This window comes from Pinus tabuliformis, chromosome 9, assembly GCF_031772625.1.
Source record: "Pinus tabuliformis cultivar Carrire ecotype Pingquan chromosome 9, CPIR1, whole genome shotgun sequence".
Lineage (NCBI taxonomy): Eukaryota > Viridiplantae > Streptophyta > Pinopsida > Pinales > Pinaceae > Pinus > Pinus tabuliformis.
Window position 1 is genome coordinate 526,903,910 of NC_142307.1, and position 14,401 is coordinate 526,918,310.

Genomic DNA, 14,401 nt, shown 5'->3' on the forward strand with positions numbered 1-14,401 from the left:
AGACTAAGATCAAGAGGGAGTGAAATATTCTCAAAAGATAACTATTTTATACCTCTCTTTCTTTTTTATTATTGTTTTTGTTGTTTCTATTATTCTCTTGTCTTTGTATATCTTGCTTAGTTATGATTTTTCTTCCATGCCCTCCTAGTGAGGATTGCAAATACATGATGAATGCTATCAGAGCTATAGTAGCAGATGGAAAGAATGAAAGAACAAAGCAAAGATAGTGACTAGAAGACTTGTGTTGAGCTTTGGACTCAGAAGATAAGATTTGAACTATGTCGAAAAGAAGTCAATTGTGACTTCCAAGATGAAGATGGCTAGAAGTACCAGGTGAACGATTACCTTAGTAAGAGGGATAAGAATATGAAATCAAGCACCTCATGCATTGAACTCTCAAATTGATGGCTATTTAAAGTGATGTTGATCCATTGTTGAAGATCAGCCTGTGTTTTTTATATATATTTCTAACTGGGGTTGAGGATCTCTTTGTCCAGTGTAAGAGGGAGCTATATTTTTAATTTGAAATGAAGGACCTGGATCTAATGCATTATGAGAAGCTTGATGAAGTATTTGATAAAATCATTCTAAAATTTTGGCAAGATGGACCATAAGTCCATGAACACTCCCATGATGACAAATCTGAAGAAGTTGCGAGACTCCGATTCTGATCTTGTTGATTGGCTCGTTGAACTATCTTATGCATGGATTTGCAAATTCTGATTGGGTTAGATGCACTGAAGATAAGAAGAGAAGTTATGGATGTTTTTTTAGCTTGGGTATCAAGGATAAGTATGAGGCAGCCCTCTATTGCACTTGGCGCGGATGAAGTTGAGTATATAGTTGATTTTCCAGCTTGTTGCGAAGAATATTGGCCTCAAAAGTTGTTTGTTGGTTTGTTTGATTGGGTGTTGAAATCAACCATGATATATTGTGACAATCAAAGCTATGTGAAGCTTTCTAAGAAACGATTTTTTCATGACAGGTCAAATCACATTGAGATCAAGTGTCCTTATATCTAGAATGTTGTCCAAAGAAGGCTTGTGAGGCTTAAATACATTTCTATTTATGAGTAGGTTGTTGATGTTTTTGCAAAGCCACTATCTTTGATAAAGTTTGCTTGCTTTTGTGAGAAGCTTGGAGTGGTTGAGAATTCCTCTCAAAGAGAGAGCATTAACTGTATAGCGTCATGAATCTTCCTTGGGCTTGGATAAGAAACCATGGTTTATGGTTGAGAATATTTTTCTGGTTACCCCCTTAGGTCATTAAGGTTGACCATGAAAACTTATGGTTGGGGAGGTTGGTTCTGAGGCTTGGAGTGCTTCCTTAGGTGATTGTGTTTGACCGAGAGACTTGTAGGCTTAGTCGATGACACTAATTTTGAGTACTCTCCCTTGGGTAATTTTATTTGACTGAGAGATCCTATGGTCGAGGAGATTGGCTCTTTGGCATTGAGATTAGGATTCCCCCCTTGGGTCGTGTACTGAGAAATTATAGAGTCAAGGAGTTTGATATCAAGATATGGATTCATCCCTTGGGTCATGGACTGAGAGACCATGTTTATAGTCAGGGATATGGACCTTGTGTACTCCCTTAGGTCATTTTGTTTGACCAAGAGACTTGTACTCTTGGTTAGCGACACTGATTTTGAGTACTCTTCCTTGGGTCATTGTATTTGACTGAGAGATCATATGGTCGGGGAGATTGGCTCTTTTGACAGTGAGGTAGGGATTCCTCCCTTGGGTCATGGACCAAAAGACTATATAGTCAAGGAGTTTGATATCGAGATAGGGATTCCTCCCTTGGGCCGTGGACTGAGAGACCTTGTTTATGGTCAGGGAGATGGACCTTGTGTATTCTCTTATGTCATTGGGTTTCATCGGGAGACCATTAGTATGGTCAGAGACTTTGATCCTGATTATTCTCTTGTGTCATTGTGCTTGACTAAGAAACCTTTTGACATCATTGGAGAGTTTGGCCTCATGAACAATATTGATTGATCCCATTGTTAGTTTGGTTTTGACCTTGATGCCATTGGGTTTGGCTAGTGGGATGAGATTGATGCTATCAACCTTTCCTTATGGCGAGATATGTACATTTGATAGAGAGAATGAAAAGTAACTCCCTAACTAAGAGGGAGTGTTGGAAAATTGTAGTTGTGGTCAATGTTTTCATCATGAAATACAAAGGAGAAATTATTTAGTTTCTAATGCCCAAGTCAGCCCCAGTTTGATAGGTTAGTCCCACCTCATGAAGAGGTTTGACCCTGGGTCAAAACCCCTTCAATTAAATGTCTATATATTAACAAAATGTTCATTCCATTTGATCATAACATCAATCACAATTTGGACTTGTTCCACAAGAATTCTATTCACACATGTGAAGGAGGAAGATGATTGTTTTGACCAAGCAAAGTTGACTTTCTACTCTCTGTGTTGACCAACATTGACTTGCATTCTTCTACCATGGTTTCACTGAATCTCTACCTATGGTTGATGACCGAATGTTCTTAGAATCATTCACAGGTTATTGACCGATTTTTAGCGTTGATTTCTAGGTGTTAACTAAGATTTGGTCGTAGGTCAAAGTCTGTGATTTGACCGAGCTTTTATGAGGTACTGTAGGACCAAATTTTGGCCCCTTAACCAGGAGTTGTAGGCCAAAATTTGGTCCCCTTGACTAGACTTGACTGTGAGCAGAATATTGATTTTTCTCTCTCCTTTGACTTGATTTGACTTGGCATTTAATGTGGTCAATGGTTGACCTTTGACTGGAATATCTTGAAGTATAATTTGATGAATTGAACATACTCTCGCTCATAAGGAAAGCTTACCATACTTTCCCCCTTGTGGATTTTTGTCCCAAGAAATTTTGGTGTCTCTCATCTCATTGGTTTTCATTAGAGATATTTTGAGGCCTAAAATGGGCCTCCTAAGGAACATTATAAAATAATAGTGGAAATAATAAAATAATGTTAGATTACCTCAACAAGTTTTGGAGGGAAAAAGGAAAAAATTGCTTTTCAACTCGTATTTTCAACTTATCTCCCTACAATTTTACTCAAATTTCGAGCGGGATCACTCGTTGCATGCAGAATTAATTTTGCATCCAAGGAGTACCCATGTTGCATACTTTAGATGGACCATACTACATGAAAAATGTGAAATACATGAAAATACAAAGAAATAGTGTATTTAGAATAATCTACCACATATCAAAAATCCTTAATGATGACTTTGTCCCAGTCCACTCAAACTTAAATTGTGTTCATATCATATTCTAGTGGAGGGGATTATTGATGATGGGAAAGGGCATCTTGCAGTAGAGTATAACCTAGTTTGCATCATACCCACAAACCGGGCTTGTTGGGATTGTCCCTCCCTATCTGGCCAACGAGTTGAGGAGGCTTGGGGGTGTGTGATACTTACCTTTGGTAAGTCTGGTATCTCACCCAAGCTCATATTATGATGCAGGTGTTCTAACACATGACTTTTAGGGTCATTTCTAGGAATATAGGCAGGAAATAGGATGGTTGTGATCCTTGCTCAAAAAGTTGTATCTTGCCTATTGCTCAATATATGATGGTAGCCAGATGCTCCCCTATATGAGATGACTTGGGGTGAGAGTGTCCCATAGTACCTTCCCCATCGTTGCAAACATGAGGTGAGAGTGTACCATAAGACCTTCCTCATAGTCATTGGATTCTGAGTTGTAGAATTGACTCTCCAATGACGAGTTTCCTGGGTTGTAGCATTGGCTCCCCACTGATAGATATTTCGGGTTGAGCTAGGCTCCCCAATGTGGTACCAGGTTGAGAAAGTCTCCCTGATGTTGTTGTGGGATGAGCTAGGTTCCCCTATGATGTCACATTCTTCTTCAGATTTGAGATTGTTCAATAGCTGGAGATGGAAATAAATAAGTCAGGATGAGATATGACTTGATGATGATGATGATACTACTTCAAATAACCATATGGATTATTGGATATAGGGTGGAAGTTGATAGCTTCCCTATGATGATTCTTCTTATTTTATTACATCGGTATTGTTTAGATGATGATAAAATGAATTAAGTTATGTCAAGATGTGATGAATGTCTTACTGATATAGTTGTGGGATATGTCTTCGAGATAGGTAGGGTTTGGAGGGTTGGTCTCCCCTACCATTGGTTATAGATTCTTCTTCTTTTAAGAGACGATATGAGATGGGTCCTATCGATGATACAATTGTTTTCCCTCCTTATGATTGAGATAGATTCATTTGAGATACATCATGATGTAGATATAATGAGTCTTCCTAAATGAGGCTTATGATGTAAATCGAAATTCCTCCCTAGCTGAGAGGGAGTGTTGAAAATTGGGCATCGTCAGGATGAATGTCCCCAAAGGGAAAACGCTAAGCTCTAATAAAATCCCATCAGCCCCAAAGTGAATTTATAAATTGGTTAATCGAATTATTTGGGCAAGTATCTATAAAAGGATTTGGAAATAAATATTTAAATATTAATTTGGGTAATATTTTAAACAAAATATATTTGAAAAAATTTAAATTTTATTTTCCCTCTAAATTACAAGTCGACCTCACTCGAAATGGAAGGGTTACATTAGCACCATCGAATAGTATAAATATTAGATTAAATTTCATACCTAGGGGAAGTTTTGGGGTCTGAGACATGATGTGAATATACGAGGATCAATTTCATATATTTCATGGATCGCATTCCAAGGTGACTACTAGTCTCTAGTGTGGCTTGCATATTCTAGAACGCATTTATCTATGGCATGAGATAATGTTGATAGATTTCCTATTGGTGACGTGAATTACATAAAGCATCGCTTTGAGGCATCACTCTACATCATTATATATCCCATATCCCTAGAATGTTTCCTTTTCCTCTTTGGACTACTTCAGATGACATTATTCTCACATCTTTGTGATCTGCATTATGTATGGCATCTTTGTGTCCTTGTTGATATCGATACACATTGGTTTGTATACAGTTTTCTTGACTCAATATTCTCAGCACTGTAATATACATGTGTGTGTGTGTGTCTTTGTGTTAAGTTTCAACTCTATTAAATGGTCTTTGTTCTGTAATGTATATATATATGTTCTTGTCTTTGCCATTGTCTCGGCATCATAATGTTTTATATGATATTTTTCTATGCATCATTTCATCAATGGGTTATGTATGGTCATCGGCTTTATTGTATGGTAATCATGACTGTAATGTAATGACATCACATCTTCTTTTCAGTCCTCTTTTCTATGACACTCATATATCTTTGTTAGCTAGACATTCTTCATGGCATCAGGTTGGATTTGGTTCATATTTGTGACGATAATAATTTCAGGAAGGCATCACATTGCTTGCACATATAATACAGACTATGTCTTCACACAAGATTTGGAGTTGGATGGCATATGACTTGTATTGTATGATTCATATCTTTGTTGAACAGGAACCCTGACACAACAAGTGATATGTGGAACTATAATATATTTATATGTTGGAACCGTGATGTAGTTATGTGTTGGAGCCGTGATATATGAGGAACCTTGTCATGTGTTGGAACCGTATTATATGTATATGCTAGAACCGTGATATAAGTTGGAACTTAGTTGTAAGTTGGAACCTTGAGGGATGTATAGAAGTCTTATAGGTACATATGTGTTGAGCAGTCTTGGCATCGTATTGTTATATCACAATCATATGTGCATGCCATCTCAACATTGTATGGCACCTCAGTATTATTTTCAATGTGATGTATAGTCTCTCATAGCATAGTGTTATTTATGCTCATGATCTCTCGCACTCTGCAGTATTAATCTTGGCATTATAGCAAAATTGGTTTCAGCGCTATGATATATGTATGGCATCATTACAGCCCAAAGGCAGTGATGATATTTATATTGAATCCCTAATGTCAGGATGTCGAAATTATTAATGACAGAATTGTAACTTGTTCACAAACGAATTTGTGAACAAGAGTGGTCTGATGTTATTTGTACTTTGTATCTCAATTGAACATTTGATGAAATCTAATAGAAAAAGAAGAATTGGATTTTGGGTTTTCCCCCTTGTGGGGTTTTTCCCTAGTCTCCAACCAATCCTGGTGTATCTACTTGTTTTTCTCTTGTTTTTTCTTTGTGCTGCACTGCATTATTGATGATATTTTTCTTTCTGTATAATTGCTAATAATGTTTATATGCTATGGGGTGAAAATCATAAATGATGAAGTGCAATTATCAAAGCAAAGAACAATATAGCCCTAAGAGAAAATTAACATGGTATTAGAGAAACACGAATCCATTGAAAGTATACAACATGGGTAATCCTTGGATGCAAAATTAAATCCTGCATCCAATGAGTGTTCCAACTCGAAATTCGAGTAAAATCAATCACGTTTCTTCATGTATTTCACATTTTTCATGTAGTAGAGTCCATTAAAAGTATGAAACATGGGTACTATTTTGATGCAAAATTAAATTCTGCGTCCAACGAGTTCTCCCACTTGAAATTTGAGTAAAATCGTAGGGAGATAAGTTGAAAATACGAGTTGAAAAAGTAGTTTTTTTTTTTATATCTCCAAAAATGGTGAATCATCCCCAATGGTTGACATCATTATATTGAATCATATTGGTTCTAATAAAGTTGATTTTTGTTGTACATTTTCTTAAGGCCCATTTTTTACATAAAAAATTCTTTAATGGTTGTGAAATCTATTGCTCTACTGAAGTTAATGGTTGAAATTTGCTAAGTATAATTGTTTGATGATTGCAATGCCCTAAAGAAGTCAAAATTGTATAATTAGAAGTAGCTATCAATTTGAAAATTGTTCTAGTCAATCTTGTTACTAGAAAATCAACAATTCAACCCACTTTATTGTTGATGCATCCTCACATACTTTGCCCTCTCTAATAGATATAACATGTGTAAAATTATGGTCGTCTCAACAAATATATGTGGCCCTATAGCAATTTTGGTCCCAACAATTAAAATATGACCTAGTAGACACAACTCCAATAACTAAAAAATCAATTTTCATCAGATATACAACAAACACAATTATCATCGGATATCCAATGATAATTGTGTTTGTCAAATATCCAACAAAATTTGGGCCTTTTTTTAAAATACAAAAAATGCAAGTAGAATCCAATAACACAACCAAATTGTTGGAGTACGGTGTCGAATTTTCCACCCATATGTACTAGTGGAAGTAGTAAAAAAATGTAAAAGGAACACTATTCATGTGTGTGTATTTGAGAGAGAGAGAGAGAGAGAGAGAGAGAGTGTGTGTGTGTGAGAGAGAGGAGAGAGAGTGAGAGAGAGAGAGAGAGAGAGAGAGAGAGAGAGTGTGTGTGAGAGAGAGGAGAGAGAGTGAGAGAGAGAGAGAGTGAGTGTGGGTAGCCAAGGAAAACCTCGCGAAAAAAAAAAACCCTCTACTTATGCATGATCCATGGATGGTAAACGGGATAAACCATCAACCCTCATTAAAAATCCTAACCCCATGGGGATCAAGAGAGACAAATGCATGACCTCCCCATCTTTGAGGGAGAGATCCCACATTTAGCTCATCACCGCTTTAGCTAACCCTCGAGACTTTTATATATAGAACTACAAGGTAAACCTCACGGAAAACCCTCTAGTACATCCCCATGTTCCATGGATGGTAAACTGGATAAACCTAACCCCATGGGGGAGAGATCCCACATATGGCTCATGATTGCTTTGGTTATCCCTTGAGGCTTCTCTCTCTCTCTCCCTCTCTCTCTCTCTCTCTTTATATATATATATCTATATATATATATATATATATAACAAGAAGAATAAGAAGAAGAAACCTCAAGGGTTGGCTAAAGACCCAAACATCAGTCCTCTCACCAATAGGAGGTTGCAAGTTCAAGCCACATTATCCCCTTAGGGTTATTCAACATAATCAATGTCAATGGTTTATCTTGGTCACCATCTATGGATCAAAAGAAGTACTTGGATAGAATTCTATGAGGTTTCTGATATGTATAAAAATAAAATAATTAATTTTTTTTGTATTAATTAGGTTAATTTAGGAAGAAGGGGGATGATCAAAAGATCATGACCCCTCAAGTAAAGGCACCAAGGTTATATTTAAGCCAAGAGCCATTAATTGTAACACCATAATTTTCATATATAATAAAATAAATATAATTATTTATGTTATTTTATCAAGTTGTTCCTCTACAACATCTAGTATCAGAGCAATTCGATTAGTCGATTAGAAGTTTCCCTATTCGCACGTTGTGTCTCACTTTCAGTTGAGCATGTTCTGTCATTGCTTGCTCTTTCCCTGCATCGTTCTTCCCCACCTGCGTTTCTTCCTATCTACATCATTCCTCCGACTGATCCACCCACCTCTACAACTGACTACCCCATGCTTGCCACCATTGACCAAGCACATCTGTGGTCACCGCCATCATTCTTGTGTGTGGTAAGATTTGGTAGCTCCGATGTCACTCGATGTTTTCACTCCCAAGTCTTGTCATTGTATCCTCCAGCTACTACCAGCATCCTTGCTGCAATCGGTCAACACCAAAAAATTATGCTTGAGTGCCTACCGCAACCTGTGCTTCCCCATTGTTAACACTCTTTGTCGTGTCATCCACATATTTCAACCATCACGTCCCCCAACATCTCATCATGTCCTCCCCAACCCTTCATAACACAAATTAATTATTAAATTATATAATTAATCATTAATCATTAGTTATTATATATTAATTATAATTATATGATATTTAATTAATTATTAATTATTATATAATTAATTATTAATGATTATATAATTAATTAGGTTTTTAGCAATTAATTGTAACTATTATATAGTTATTAATTAATTATGAATTATATATATTTAATAAATAATTTAATTTAACAAAAAAAAAGTCAATTTGGAATGTCATACACTACCATTAAATTAGACAATGACGATGAGCAAATTTAGTAAAAAAACTAGAAGACTTCGAGAAGAGGCTTACTGAGAGTGATGTGAACATTAACAAGCCCCAAGATAAAATAGAGTATAGAGAATCAGCTCTAGTAAAACTATGATGGCCTTTCAAAGGACCAAGAAGACCCGCAAAACTAGGTTAATCATAATCACACTCAAGTGATGGGGATGTTGAACCTGGTCTTTAAAGGAAAGGATAATGCAACTACTCTACAACATCAAAATAACAAAGCCACTCAACAACTAGACTCTTCAAATGTATCAATATCTTCAAACTCACATCACACTCTTGAATCTTTACATGCATCTTCTATACCCGATCCAAAAAACAATATATCGAACTTTAAAAATATGTTGATCTTGACCCAAATTCCCTCCTTCAATCCACTAATTGTCACATATCAAGGAAGAACAAACTCAAGTTGTCAAAATTTGAAAGTAATGAAAAACACGGTGTAGCATGGTTCAACTGCTATAGTGAACAATTTGAAAATTGAAAACTAGTTTTTTTCCACTAAAACATAGAATTTCTCTACTAAGCTTTGCAGCAGAATAGGAACATAAATAAACACAATCACACAATAAAAATGCATTGTTTTTCTAGGGAACCCAAATAGGAAAACCCTCTGCTTGATGAGAATTTTATTGATAGAAAAAACTAAGCAAATGATCTTTTACAAATACAATTGTTTCAATCTAATCTTTCTTGCTTGATCTAAGCTTGAAACCCTTACAAGATTGTTGGTCTCTAATGTCCTCCAACCTATGCACAATATTTTCTTGCACACTCTTTCTCTCACAATCTCACACACAAACCTGTGCAATCTGCTCACAAACCCATGAGCTCTATTAACTTGTCTCACCAACTCGTGCTCAAAAGATAATGAATAAATTGTGCCTTCATTCCTCCTCATAAGCACTTTGATTAGGCTATTACTGGAAATTTCTATTTGAGGTAAGTCGAATTGTTAATTGACTAGTTAACAAAATCTCACTAGTGTTAACTCGTCCTTCCTGTAATTTAGGATACTAACTCAATCAACTCATCCTTTACCCAAAATAACTCGCACTAGAAGACAATAACTCAGTATTCCACTAATTAGCACTAGTCAACTGCTTCTTGCACTCCTAACTTTTAGGAATTTGCCCTAAATTTTAGGGACTCATCCTATTTTTGAGGAATTAGTTCCTAACTCATAGGAACTCATGCATGCTCAAGGAGAAACTCATTGTGGTTACTTTGATTAAGGCACAAATCAAGGAACCCTTTCTCGCTAACAATTTCAACACTCCCTCTTAACAAGGAAAGTGTTCCTAGAAGAACCTCGTCCACCAGGATTTGTCTCCAAAATTACCATGTTCTATGTTGTTGTAGTTGCTCCCTTTGAGCTAGAATAATTTCCTACTTCCTTCTATGGAACTTGCTTTGAAGACCTTTTCTCTCCCATCATGCTCTATGATTCTATCACTTTTATATTTTAAGAACCTCATGCCTTCTTGCTCAAGGTTTCTCCCTCTAAAAGCATGTCTCTCCAACTCCACAATCTACCACTATCAGTGAACGAAGCTCCTTTATGTCACTGATTTTTGGACCAAATAGTCTACCCTCTAGCTGCTCCTTTGTCCATCAAGGATTCCAACTCATAGGGTCTTCAACCTGCCCACTAGATTCCTCACTCCTACTCCACAAATTACAAGTCTCAGGGAAATGGAGGTTTCCCACTCTCATTGTACAATTCCATCTCTACACAGTGAACTAGGGTTGAATACTAAGCCCTCTTGGATGCTTCCTTTGTCCCTTCAAGGACCAACCCTGAGCTTCAACAATTCTACCTCTCCAACCAGATTTTATTTCCTTCTCAAGTGTTGGACTTAGGGAACCAAATACACCTTCTAACTGCCCTCCAGCCAGTACATAATATTTCCACCAAAATTGTCCTAAATTTGTATTCAAGCACCTATCAAAATCATCAACTACATAAGGACATACATACCTGAAAAATATCCTTCTTTCTATGATTTGAACCTCTTCAACTTATGAACTACCTTTTGAATTTTGGTCCTCTAGTTAGGGCACCCTATGGCACTATAGGCATGCTCCTACCTGGCTGCATTTCCCTTTTATTGCTGCGCAATTCCATTTTTAGATACCCTGCCTCCTGCATTGTTCCTTTAGGTGTTTATGCCCTTGACTTAGGTCTACTCCTAATAGAGCCTGGTCCTTCATGAACAAAATAGATATATTGCAACCTCTTCCATAGAGAATTACCACTCTTATAACATGCACAAAACTGCCATTAAATTTTCCAGTAAGTTCCTCTAACTAGGCATGCACCAACACAGAAAGAACCCTCAAGAAATCTCATCTTTATCCCTTTGGAAAAAATCCATTAGAATTTGCAACTCTCCTAACTCAGGCATGCTTATTCTTGAAGATTTTCAATGGTGGTGTTCTTAAATATGTTCCAAGAGCTCTAATACCATGTAAAAAATCCACGAAATTTTGCTACTGTGAACAATCTGAAAACTGAAAACTAATTTCTTTTCACTAAAACACATAATTTCTACACTAAACTTTGCAGCAGAATAGGAACAGAAATAAACACAATCAGACAATAAAAATAGACTATTTTCTAGGGAACCAAACTAGGAAAACCCTCTGCTTAATGAGAACTTTATTGATAGAAAAAATTGAGCAATTGATCTCTTACAAATACAATTGTTTCAATTTGAAAAGGAACCTTGTCTTTCATGTTTAATCTAAGCTTGAAATCCTTGCAAGACTTTTGATCTCTACTACCCTCTACCAACCTATGCACAAGACTCTCTTGCACACTCTCTCTCACAAGCTCACACACAAACTGGTGCAATCTGCACACAAACCTATGAGCTCTATTACCATGTCTCACCAAATCGTCCTCACAAGATAATGAATAAATTGTGTCTTTGTTCCTCCTTAGAAGCACTTCGATTAGGCTATTACTGGCAAGTTCTATTTGAGGAAAGTAAAATTGTTGATTGAATAGTTAACAAAATCTCATTGGTTGTATTAATTCACCCTTCAAATAATTTAGGATTCTAACTCAATCAAATCGTCCTTTACCCAAAATAATTGTTAGAGAATGTAACTATGTTCAGTCTTAAATAATGTACTTGAGTCATTATGTAATGTACTTGTCAAAAGAATAAAGAAAATATTTTTTATTATTGTAACAATGACTTATTAAAGCATGGGTTTCATGCTTGGGTCATCATTATATTAGTCAAAGTCCCCATTTTGGACTCCTAGGATTAATATTGAGTCTATAGAGTCATTGCACATTCGAAGAGACCCTTCTTGGGCTTTCAAACCATGTAGAAAGTTTTTGTATCAAGTCAAATATGAATTATGTACCCTCCACATCATGTAGGCCAAAGGAAGATCAAGTTGACCTAAAGACCCCATTCAACCCACAAGAAGCCTATATATCGAAGGAGGTCGAATTCATTTGGAGTACTCACTCTCAAGGAAGTTTGATATCTCAATAAGAGATGGAGAAGTGCAAAGTTTGTTGTCGGGAGGATGAAAGAAGTGCGAGTTTGGGGGAGTCTCTAGAGAAGAATAAAATCGAGATTTTAGTGTCTCTCTCTCTCTCTCTCTCTTTGTTTCGTGGTTTGGGTTGGGAGATCGAAGTCTCCTAATATTTCATTGTTGCCGGAAGTTGTTGCCTAGTCGAAGTCGTTGGTGTTAGCACTCAGAATGAACCTCAAGGCTGAGAAGAGGCAATTCCAAGGTAACCACAGACCAAGCTTTCGATCTGGAATCTAGCCTTGCTAGACCAGAGAGGGCTCTCTCTTTGCCAACAAAATGTGGCTGCAATAAGTGAATCTTAGGCTAGCTATGAAGTACAGGGATTTGATTGAAAGTTGAGGGTCGAAAATAGCAAGAGAAGGGACCATTGGGCTATGGAATTGAGGCTAGTTTCTGTTGGCAAACTTGGGGCAAAGTAAGTGCAATGTTCAGCCAGATAAAATATGTAAATGAGAGAAGGAAAGAGGAGAAATCCCGTTGTACTACAGGCATCAATCAGGGGATGGATCTACATTGGAAACTTTAGAAGAAAAAAAATCACAGGATTACTCAACAGAGCATCTAACAGAGGATGGATTATGAAAAGATAACCACTACATTAAACAACATAATCATTGTGAAATGAGCATCGTGTGTGGATGGATTCCTAACACTTCCCTTAGATAATGTTGTAACGAAATTATCAGAAAAAACAAAGCATGGAAATGAATTTAAAAGAAAAACATGCTGCACATTAAACACCGTGATGGATCCCAAATCTAAAGGGCACAAACTGCTCCATTAAAAATAATATTTAGAAAAACTTTACACATTCCAAAGCAGCTTTCCTCTGCTGAAAAATTTGAACCCTTTACACTCTGAAATTCATAAAATATATACAATTAGCTTATTCCTGTACTAAGGGAGTTGAGCTCAACCATTTGGACCGAATTTTTGAAAATAGGGTTCAAAGATGAACTCGTAACTCTTGAACCATAACACCTGTTACAAAACTGAAAGAGGTTTTTGTATACAAGGACATGTTTGAGAAAACCCTCTCTCAAATTCTGGAAATTCTTTTCCAATGGCTCAAAATCTGTGCCACAAAATAATCTCTAAAACAGGAATCATTAAATATTTAAATCTGTAAAAATAGGCTGTAAAGATCCAGTCAAATATTCTAATTCACGACACATGTGAATAAACTGAAAGAGGTTTTTGTTACATGTCTCGTGGTTGACAAAAACCGCCTTGGGTTTCTCAAAATTACTTTCCATCTGTTGTAAAATGGCGCCGCACTACAATGAATAAAATAGTAAAACAAATGCAAAATTTGTTTTGTTTTAATGTAGGCTTCAAATATCACTGCATATATCCCACATAGTAACACATGTGCATAAACTAAAGGAGGTTTTGTTATTTGGTATGTGATTGACAAAACCTCTTTCACTTTTGTAAAATTCATGTCCATTACTTCAGAAACTGATTTTGTAGTAAACTTATCCCTGTGTACAGCAAATGACCTCAAAACATGCATAACCAAGAATCAATCATTCATTTCGACCATATCTTCTAATCCAGGAACCGGTTTCAGGCGTGCAATATACCATTGGAAAGATATTTCTGAGTTGCTTCTAATGAACATGCTTATGACATGTTTTGCACTAAAGATCATGTGCAAAACATCTCTAAAAACCAGACATAGTAAGAGCCCATTTTGATCCTTGGTAACAGGCTACGAAGGCTAGAACTAAGAGTTGGAAGGGGTCGAAGATCTTGGAGGCTAACATGGTGTGGAGGGAAATTCTAATCTTGGTGTAGGGTAAAGAGTCTCAAAGAATACTATTGGAAGGAAGAATTAT